At 45.5% G+C, this 11,017-nt stretch overlaps 1 long non-coding RNA gene across 1 annotated transcript; it reads left to right on the top strand.

Annotated features, from left to right (window-relative positions):
* Nucleotides 1–196: 196 nt before the first annotated feature.
* LOC142703129 (uncharacterized) lies at nucleotides 197–3,337 on the top strand. The gene is made up of 2 exons (XR_012867381.1): nucleotides 197–279; nucleotides 2,536–3,337. It is a non-coding gene; the product is annotated as an uncharacterized LOC142703129 (long non-coding RNA).
* The last annotated feature ends 7,680 nt before the right edge of the window (nucleotides 3,338–11,017 follow it).

Here is an 11,017-nt window from a genome sequence, read left to right as displayed (position 1 = left end):
CCTGTGTGTGGGTCTGGGGGTTCCCCGTTCCTGTGTGTGGGTCTGGGGGTTCCCCTGGTTCCTGTGTGTGGGTCTGGGGTTCCCCTGGTCCCTGTGTGTGGGTCTGGGGGTTCCCGTGGTCCCTGTGTGTGGGTCTGGGGGTTCCCATGGTCCCTGTGTGTGGGTCAGTATAATCTTGACCTGTTCTTTCTCCTCAGATCCAGTGGTGAAGGAGCAGCAGACAGACAGTAACCTGCTCCCCGGCAGCCTCACCGCAGCGCGATGAGAATGGGATTGTGGGTAATTATGTCTCCACACAATTTTGTCCCATTCAGCAGAAATAAAGTATAAAAGCGTGGTCCCGTGTCCTCGCTGTGTCGGTATATTTGGCCCCGTGTCCTCGCTGTGTCGGTATATTTGGCCCCGTGTCCTCGCTGTGTCGGTATATTTGGCCCCGTGTCCTCGCTGTGTCGGTATATTTGGCCCCGTGTCCTCGCTGTGTCGGTATGTTTGGCCCCGTGTCCTCGCTGTGTCGGTATGTTTGGCCCCGTGTCCTCGCTGTGTCTGTATGTTTGGCCCCGTGTCCTCGCTGTGTCTGTATATTTGGCCCCGTGTCCTCGCTGTCTCTGTATATTTGGCCCCGTGTCCTCGCTGTGTCTGTATATTTGGCCCCGTGTCCTCGCTGTCTCTGTATATTTGGCCTCGTGTCCTCGCTGTGTCGGTATATTTGGCCCCGTGTCCTCGCTGTGTCGGTATATTTGGCCCCGTGTCCTCGCTGTGTCGGTATATTTGGCCCCGTGTCCTCGCTGTCTCTGTATATTTGGCCTCGTGTCCTCGCTGTGTCGGTATATTTGGCCCCGTGTCCTCGCTGTGTCGGTATATTTGGTCCCGTGTCCTCGCTGTGTCGGTATATTTGGTCCCGTGTCCTCGCTGTGTCGGTATATTTGGCCCCGTGTCCTCGCTGTGTCGGTATATTTGGCCCCGTGTCCTCGCTGTGTCGGTATATTTGGCCCCGTGTCCTCGCTGTGTCTGTATGTTTGGCCCCGTGTCCTCGCTGTGTCGCTGTATTTGGCCCCGTGTCCTCGCTGTGTCGCTGTATTTGGCCCCGTGTCCTCGCTGTGTCTGTATATTTGGCCCCGTGTCCTCGCTGTCTCTGTATATTTGGCCTCGTGTCCTCGCTGTGTCGGTATATTTGGCCCCGTGTCCTCGCTGTGTCTGTATATTTGGCCCCGTGTCCTCGCTGTGTCTGTATATTTGGCCCCGTGTCCTCGCTGTCTCTGTATATTTGGCCCCGTGTCCTCGCTGTGTCGGTATATTTGGCCCCGTGTCCTCGCTGTGTCGGTATATTTGGCCCCGTGTCCTCGCTGTGTCTGTATGTTTGGCCCCGTGTCCTCGCTGTGTCGCTGTATTTGGCCCCGTGTCCTCGCTGTGTCGCTGTATTTGGCCCCGTGTCCTCGCTGTGTCGGTATATTTGGCCCCGTGTCCTCGCTGTGTCTCTGTATTTGGCCCCGTGTCCTCGCTGTGTCGGTATATTTGGCCCCGTGTCCTCGCTGTGTCAGTATATTTGGCCCCGTGTCCTCGCTGTGTCAGTATGTTTGGCCCCGTGTCCTCGCTGTGTCGGTATATTTGGCCCCGTGTCCTCGCTGTGTCAGTATATTTGGCCCCGTGTCCTCGCTGTGTCAGTATATTTGGCCCCGTGTCCTCGCTGTGTCAGTATATTTGGCCCCGTGTCCTCGCTGTGTCGGTATATTTGGCCCCGTGTCCTCGCTGTGTCTGTATATTTGGCCCCGTGTCCTCGCTGTGTCTCTGTATTTGGCCCCGTGTCCTCGCTGTGTCGGTATATTTGGCCCCGTGTCCTCGCTGTGTCGGTATATTTGGCCCCGTGTCCTCGCTGTGTCGGTATATTTGGCCCCGTGTCCTCGCTGTGTCAGTATATTTGGCCCCGTGTCCTCGCTGTGTCTGTATATTTGGCCCCGTGTCCTCGCTGTCTCTGTATATTTGGCCCCTTGTCCTCGCTGTGTCGGTATATTTGGCCCCGTGTCCTCGCTGTGTCGGTATATTTGGCCCCGTGTCCTCGCTGTGTCAGTATATTTGGCCCCGTGTCCTCGCTGTGTCAGTATATTTGGCCCCGTGTCCTCGCTGTCTCTGTATATTTGGCCCCGTGTCCTCGCTGTGTCTGTATATTTGGCCCCGTGTCCTCGCTGTGTCTGTATATTTGGCCCCGTGTCCTCGCTGTCTCTGTATATTTGGCCCCGTGTCCTCGCTGTGTCTGTATATTTGGCCCCGTGTCCTCGCTGTGTCTGTATATTTGGCCCCTTGTCCTCGCTGTGTCAGTATATTTGGCCCCGTGTCCTCGCTGTGTCTCTGTATTTGGCCCCGTGTCCTCGCTGTGTCAGTATATTTGGCCCCGTGTCCTCGCTGTGTCGGTATATTTGGCCCCGTGTCCTCGCTGTGTCAGTATATTTGGCCCCGTGTCCTCGCTGTATTTGGCCCCGTGTCCTCGCTGTGTCGGTATATTTGGCCCCTCGTCTCCTCACGGCCTCCTCTCCCTTGCAGGACGCCGCTGCTGATGTCATCAGGTTTTGGTGGGCGGAGCCAGGCTGACGTTCTGGAGCACTTCCTGGTTGTGGACAGTTTGTTGTCGGACTCGGCAGCACCAGAGCCCAGTTCCCTTATTATACGGAGATGATGGACAGGTCAGAACCCCTCAGCCATGAGTGATATCTGGGGCCCAACCTCAGCCCTTCCCCCGACTTTGTTGTGTCCGCAGACAGGAAGCTTCTGTGTACCTTGATTTAACCCTTTGCCTTCTGGACAGAGCTTCCTCGTAGGGTTGTCAGGTCAAACCGGGGTGACCTGAGCCTCTGCAATGAAACAAGGGCCCAGCTGTGGACAGCAGTGAAGATGGGGACCCCCGCCGCTCGTGACCGGGGGCCCCCTGGATGCTCTCCTGAAGCAGCAATACCCCCTCCCCCACTCATCACTTCTCATGTTGTTGTTTTCCTTTTTTTTTTTAATTGACGGATATCCAGGGATGTTTTTAGTTCTGGTGCCAATCTCCCGGGCGCTGCCAGTCTTCATTGTTTTTCCTGAGTGCTCTGACTAGGCAGCCATGTCACTGCAGGTGGGGTGCAGGGGGAGAGCTGCGGGCATCACCGGACTCCTCTCTTACAGGCGGGGGCTTTAGTGATGGCCCGCGGTGCCCCCTCACCCAGTCTGGTTTCACCCGCTCTCCAGTGACACCCGGTGTGTTATAAGCTACCTCGGAGACCAGGTCCTGGTGTATGTTCAAATCTGCTGCCTGTGCAATGCATTCTGGGATGCAAGTTACTAAATATACTTCTCTGCGTGAAGGAAAGCGAGTGTTCATTGGGGTCATTGCCGCGGGTCACGTGCTGCGTGAGATTGACCGACCTCCAAGCCACTGGGTGGCGCTAGTTCATCATGGAGCCTTTGAGTGCAGCGGCCGTTGTGCTGGGGTGAAGCCGCGCTCGCCACGTTCTCAGGTGGGTTGGGCCCTTTAATTTCTCCTTTTTCTTCTCCCTGGCCTGTCTGGGCATGAAGGATCACGTACCCCCTATATATACCTGTGCAGCACGCGGGCCGCCGCCTGCTCTACTCTATGTGGAGGATGTGCGGACTGCTCTCATACTCCACTCACATCCAGAGCTGCACTCACTGCTCTATTAGTAGTAGCTTCTCTGCTTTACATAACAAGACTGGACAGGTGGAGGACACAGCCTGACAAGAAATACTCTATTGTTTCTGTTGTCAGCCAATTCAGATAGAACCCGAATGTTGGACAGGTAAATACATGCTAATGCTCCCTGTTATCAGACATGTCAGGCATTACATCATATGTGACTGATATCAGCCGCTCCTCTTATATCACTCCAGTACTATTATATCCTCCAGAGACATTACATCATATGTGACTGATATCAGCCGCTCCTCTTATATCACTCCAGTACTATTATATCCTCCAGAGACATTACATCATATGTGACTGATATCAGCCGCTCCTCTTATATCACTCCAGCACTATTATATCCTCCAGACATTACATCATATGTGACTGATATCAGCCGCTCCTCTTATATCACTCCAGTACTATTATATTCTCCAGAGACATTACATCATATGTGTGACTGATATCAGCCGCTCCTCTTATAACACTCCAGTACTATTATATCCTCCAGAGACATTACATTATATGTGTGACTGATATCAGCCGCTCCTCTTATAACACTCCAGCACTATTATATCCTCCAGAGACATTACATCATATGTGACTGATATCAGCCGCTCCTCTTATATCACTCCAGCACTATTATATCCTCCAGAGACATTACATCATATGTGACTGATATCAGCCGCTCCTCTTATAACACTCCAGTACTATTATATCCTCCAGACATTACATCATATATGTGACTGATATCAGCCGCTCCTCTTATATCACTCCAGTACTATTATATCCTCCAGAGACATTACATCATATGTGTGACTGATATCAGCCGCTCCTCATATAACACTCCAGTACTATTATATCCTCCAGAGACATTACATCATATGTGACTGATATCAGCCGCTCCTCTTATAACACTCCAGTACTATTATATCCTCCAGAGACATTACATCATTTGTGTGACTGATATCAGCCGCTCCTCTTATATCACTCCAGTACTATTATATCCTCCAGACATTACATCATATATGTGACTGATATCAGCCGCTCCTCTTATATCACTCCAGTACTATTATATCCTCCAGACATTACATCATATGTGTGACTGATATTAGCCGCTCCTCTTATAACACTCCAGCACTATTATATCCTCCAGAGACATTACATCATATATGTGACTGATATCAGCCGCTCCTCTTATAACACTCCAGTACTATTATATCCTCCAGAGACATTACATCATATGTGTGACTGATATCAGCCGCTCCTCTTATATCACTCCAGCACTATTATATCCTCCAGAGACATTACATCATATGTGTGACTGATATCAGCCTCTCCTCTTATAACACTCCAGTACTATTATATCCTCCAGAGACATTACATCATATGTGTGACTGATATCAGCCGCTCCTCTTATATCACTCCAGCACTATTATATCCTCCAGAGACATTACATCATATATGTGACTGATATCAGCCGCTCCTCTTATAACACTCCAGTACTATTATATCCTCCAGAGACATTACATCATATATGTGACTGATATCAGCCGCTCCTCTTATATCACTCCAGTACTATTATATCCTCCAGACATTACATCATATGTGTGACTGATATCAGCCGCTCCTCTTATAACACTCCAGTACTATTATATCCTCCAGAGACATTACATCATATATGTGACTGATATCAGCCGCTCCTCTTATATCACTCCAGCACTATTATATCCTCCAGAGACATTACATCATATATGTGACTGATATCAGCCGCTCCTCTTATAACACTCCAGCACTATTATATCCTCCAGAGACATTACATCATATGTGACTGATATCAGCCGCTCCTCTTATATCACTCCAGTACTATTATATCCTCCAGAGACATTACATCATATGTGTGACTGATATCAGCCGCTCCTCTTATATCACTCCAGTACTATTATATCCTGCAGAGACATTACATCATATGTGACTGATATCAGCCGCTCCTCTTATATCACTCCAGCACTATTATATCCTCCAGAGACATTACATCATATGTGACTGATATCAGCCGCTCCTCTTATATCACTCCAGTACTATTATATCCTCCAGAGACATTACATCATATGTGACTGATATCAGCCGCTCCTCTTATATCACTCCAGCACTATTATATCCTCCAGAGACATTACATCATATGTGTGACTGATATCAGCCGCTCCTCCACTCCAGCTCTATTATATCCTCCAGAGACATTACATCATATGTGTGACTGATATCAGCCGCTCCTCTTATATCACTCCAGTACTATTATATCCTCCAGACATTACATCATATGTGACTGATATCAGCCGCTCCTCTTATATCACTCCAGTACTATTATATCCTCCAGAGACATTACATCATATGTGACTGATATCAGCCGCTCCTCTTATATCACTCCAGTACTATTATATCCTCCAGAGACATTACATCATATGTGTGACTGATATCAGCCGCTCCTCTTATATCACTCCAGCACTATTATATCCTCCAGAGACATTACATCATATGTGACTGATATCAGCCGCTCCTCTTATATCACTCCAGTACTATTATATCCTCCAGAGACATTACATCATATGTGTGACTGATATCAGCCGCTCCTCTTACATCACTCCAGCACTATTATATCCTCCAGAGACATTACATCGTATGTGACTGATATCAGCCGCTCCTCTTATATCACTCCAGTACTATTATATCCTCCAGAGACATTACATCGTATGTGACTGATATCAGCCGCTCCTCTTATAACACTCCAGCACTATTATATCCTCCAGAGACATTACATCATATATGTGACTGATATCAGCCGCTCCTCTTATAACACTCCAGCACTATTATATCCTCCAGAGACATTACATCATATGTGATTGATATCAGCCGCTACTCTTATATCACTCCAGTACTATTATATCCTCCAGAGACATTACATCATATGTGTGACTGATATCAGCCGCTCCTCTTCTAACACTCCAGTACTATTATATCCTCCAGAGACATTACATCATATGTGACTGATATCAGCCGCTCCTCTTATATCACTCCAGCACTATTATATCCTCCAGAGACATTACATCATGTGACTGATATCAGCCGCTCCTCTTATATCACTCCAGCACTATTATATCCTCCAGAGACATTACATCATGTGACTGATATCAGCCGCTCCTCTTATATCACTCCAGCACTATTATATCCTCCAGAGACATTACATCATATGTGACTGATATCAGCCGCTCCTCTTATAACACTCCAGTACTATTATATCCTCCAGAGACATTACATCATATGTGACTGATATCAGCCACTCCTCTTATATCACTCCAGCACTATTATATCCTCCAGAGACATTACATCATATGTGACTGATATCAGCCGCTCCTCTTATATCACTCCAGTACTATTATATCCTCCAGAGACGTTACATCATATGTGTGACTGATATCAGCCGCTCCTCTTATAACACTCCAGTACTATTATATCCTCCAGACATTACATCATATGTGTGACTGATATCAGCCGCTCCTCTTATATCACTCCAGTACTATTATATCCTGCAGAGACATTACATCATATGTGTGACTGATATCAGCCGCTCCTCTTATATCACTCCAGTACTATTATATCCTGCAGAGACATTACATCATATGTGACTGATATCAGCCGCTCCTCTTATATCACTCCAGCACTATTATATCCTCCAGAGACATTACATCATATGTGACTGATATCAGCCACTCCTCTTATATCACTCCAGCACTATTATATCCTCCAGAGACATTACGTCATATGTGACTGATATCAGCCGCTCCTCTTATATCACTCCAGTACTATTATATCCTCCAGAGACATTACATCATATGTGTGACTGATATCAGCCGCTCCTCTTATAACACTCCAGCACTATTATATCCTCCAGAGACATTACATCATATGTGTGACTGATATCAGCCGCTCCTCTTATATCACTCCAGCACTATTATATCCTCCAGAGACATTACATCATATGTGACTGATATCAGCCGCTCCTCTTATATCACTCCAGCACTATTATATCCTCCAGAGACATTACATCATATGTGTGACTGATATCAGCCGCTCCTCTTATATCACTCCAGTACTATTATATCCTGCAGAGACATTACATCATGTGTGACTGATATCAGCCGCTCCTCTTATATCACTCCAGTACTATTATATCCTCCAGAGACATTACATCATATGTGACTGATATCAGCCGCTCCTCTTATATCACTCCAGTACTATTATATCCTCCAGAGACATTACATCATATGTGACTGATATCAGCCGCTCCTCTTATATCACTCCAGTACTATTATATCCTCCAGAGACATTACATTATATGTGTGACTGATATCAGCCGCTCCTCTTATATCACTCCAGTACTATTATATCCTCCACAGACATTACATCATATGTGTGACTGATATCAGCCGCTCCTCTTATATCACTCCAGTACTATTATATCCTCCACAGACATTACATCATATATGTGACTGATATCAGCCGCTCCTCTTATATCACTCCAGTACTATTATATCCTCCAGAGACATTACATCATATGTGACTGATATCAGCCACTCCTCTTATATCACTCCAGCACTATTATATCCTCCAGAGACATTACATCATATGTGACTGATATCAGCCGCTCCTCTTATAACACTCCAGTACTATTATATCCTCCAGAGACGTTACATCATATGTGACTGATATCAGCCGCTCCTCTTATATCACTCCAGTACTATTATATCCTCCAGAGACGTTACATCATATGTGTGACTGATATCAGCCGCTCCTCTTATAACACTCCAGTACTATTATATCCTCCAGACATTACATTATATGTGTGACTGATATCAGCCGCTCCTCTTATATCACTCCAGTACTATTATATCCTCCAGAGACATTACATCATATGTGTGACTGATATCAGCCGCTCCTCTTATATCACTCCAGTACTATTATATCCTCCAGAGACATTACATCATATGTGTGACTGATATCAGCCGCTCCTCTTATATCACTCCAGTACTATTATATCCTCCAGACATTACATCATGTGTGACTGATATCAGCCGCTCCTCTTATATCACTCCAGCACTATTATATCCTCCAGAGACATTACATCATATATGTGACTAATATCAGCCGCTCCTCTTATATCACTCCAGTACTATTATATCCCCCAGAGACCTTACATCATATGTGACTGATATCAGCCGCTCCTCTTATAACACTCCAGTACTATTATATCCTCCAGAGACATTACATCATATGTGTGACTGATATCAGCCGCTCCTCTTATATCACTCCAGTACTATTATATCCTCCAGAGACATTACATCATATGTGACTGATATCAGCCGCTCCTCTTATATCACTCCAGTACTATTATATCCTCCAGAGACATTACATCATATGTGTGACTGATATCAGCCGCTCCTCTTATATCACTCCAGTACTATTATATCCTCCAGAGACATTACATCATATGTGACTGATATCAGCCGCTCCTCTTATAACACTCCAGTACTATTATATCCTCCAGAGACATTACATCATTTGTGTGACTGATATCAGCCGCTCCTCTTATAACACTCCAGCACTATTATATCCTCCAGAGACATTACATCATGTGACTGATATCAGCCGCTCCTCTTATATCACTCCAGCACTATTATATCCTCCAGAGACATTACATCATGTGACTAATATCAGCCGCTCCTCTTATATCACTCCAGTACTATTATATCCTCCAGACATTACATCATATGTGACTGATATCAGCCGCTCCTCTTATATCACTCCAGTACTATTATATCCTCCAGAGACATTACATCATATGTGACTGATATCAGCCGCTCCTCTTATATCACTCCAGCACTATCATATCCTCCAGAGACATTACATCATGTGTGTGACTGATATCAGCCGCTCCTCTTATATCACTCCAGTACTATTATATCCTCCAGACATTACATCATGTGTGACTGATATCAGCCACTCCTCTTATATCACTCCAGTACTATTATATCCTCCAGAGACATTACATCATATGTGACTGATATCAGCCACTCCTCTTATATCACTCCAGCACTATTATATCCTCCAGAGACATTACATCATATGTGACTGATATCAGCCGCTCCTCTTATATCACTCCAGTACTATTATATCCTCCAGAGACGTTACATCATATGTGTGACTGATATCAGCCGCTCCTCTTATAACACTCCAGTACTATTATATCCTCCAGACATTACATCATATGTGTGACTGATATCAGCCGCTCCTCTTATATCACTCCAGCACTATTATATCCTCCAGAGACATTACATCATATGTGTGACTGATATCAGCCGCTCCTCTTATATCACTCCAGTACTATTATATCCTGCAGAGACATTACATCATGTGTGACTGATATCAGCCGCTCCTCTTATATCACTCCAGTACTATTATATCCTCCAGAGACATTACATCATATGTGACTGATATCAGCCGCTCCTCTTATATCACTCCAGTACTATTATATCCTCCAGAGACATTACATCATATGTGACTGATATCAGCCGCTCCTCTTATATCACTCCAGTACTATTATATCCTCCAGAGACATTACATTATATGTGTGACTGATATCAGCCGCTCCTCTTATATCACTCCAGTACTATTATATCCTCCACAGACATTACATCATATGTGTGACTGATATCAGCCGCTCCTCTTATATCACTCCAGTACTATTATATCCTCCACAGACATTACATCATATATGTGACTGATATCAGCCGCTCCTCTTATATCACTCCAGTACTATTATATCCTCCAGAGACATTACATCATATGTGACTGATATCAGCCACTCCTCTTATATCACTCCAGCACTATTATATCCTCCAGAGACATTACATCATATGTGACTGATATCAGCCGCTCCTCTTATAACACTCCAGTACTATTATATCCTCCAGAGACATTACATCATATGTGACTGATATCAGCCGCTCCTCTTATATCACTCCAGTACTATTATATCCTCCAGAGACGTTACATCATATGTGTGACTGATATCAGCCGCTCCTCTTATAACACTCCAGTACTATTATATCCTCCAGACATTACATTATATGTGTGACTGATATCAGCCGCTCCTCTTATATCACTCCAGTACTATTATATCCTCCAGAGACATTACATCATATGTGACTGATATCAGCCGCTCCTCTTATATCACTCCAGTACTATTATATCCTCCAGAGACATTACATCATATGTGACTGATATCAGCCGCTC

The sequence above is a fragment of the Rhinoderma darwinii genome, unplaced genomic scaffold, assembly GCF_050947455.1.
Source record: "Rhinoderma darwinii isolate aRhiDar2 unplaced genomic scaffold, aRhiDar2.hap1 Scaffold_2531, whole genome shotgun sequence".
Classification (NCBI taxonomy): domain Eukaryota; kingdom Metazoa; phylum Chordata; class Amphibia; order Anura; family Rhinodermatidae; genus Rhinoderma; species Rhinoderma darwinii.
Note: the sequence above shows the minus strand (reverse complement) of the source record. Positions and strands in the feature narration are given on the sequence as shown.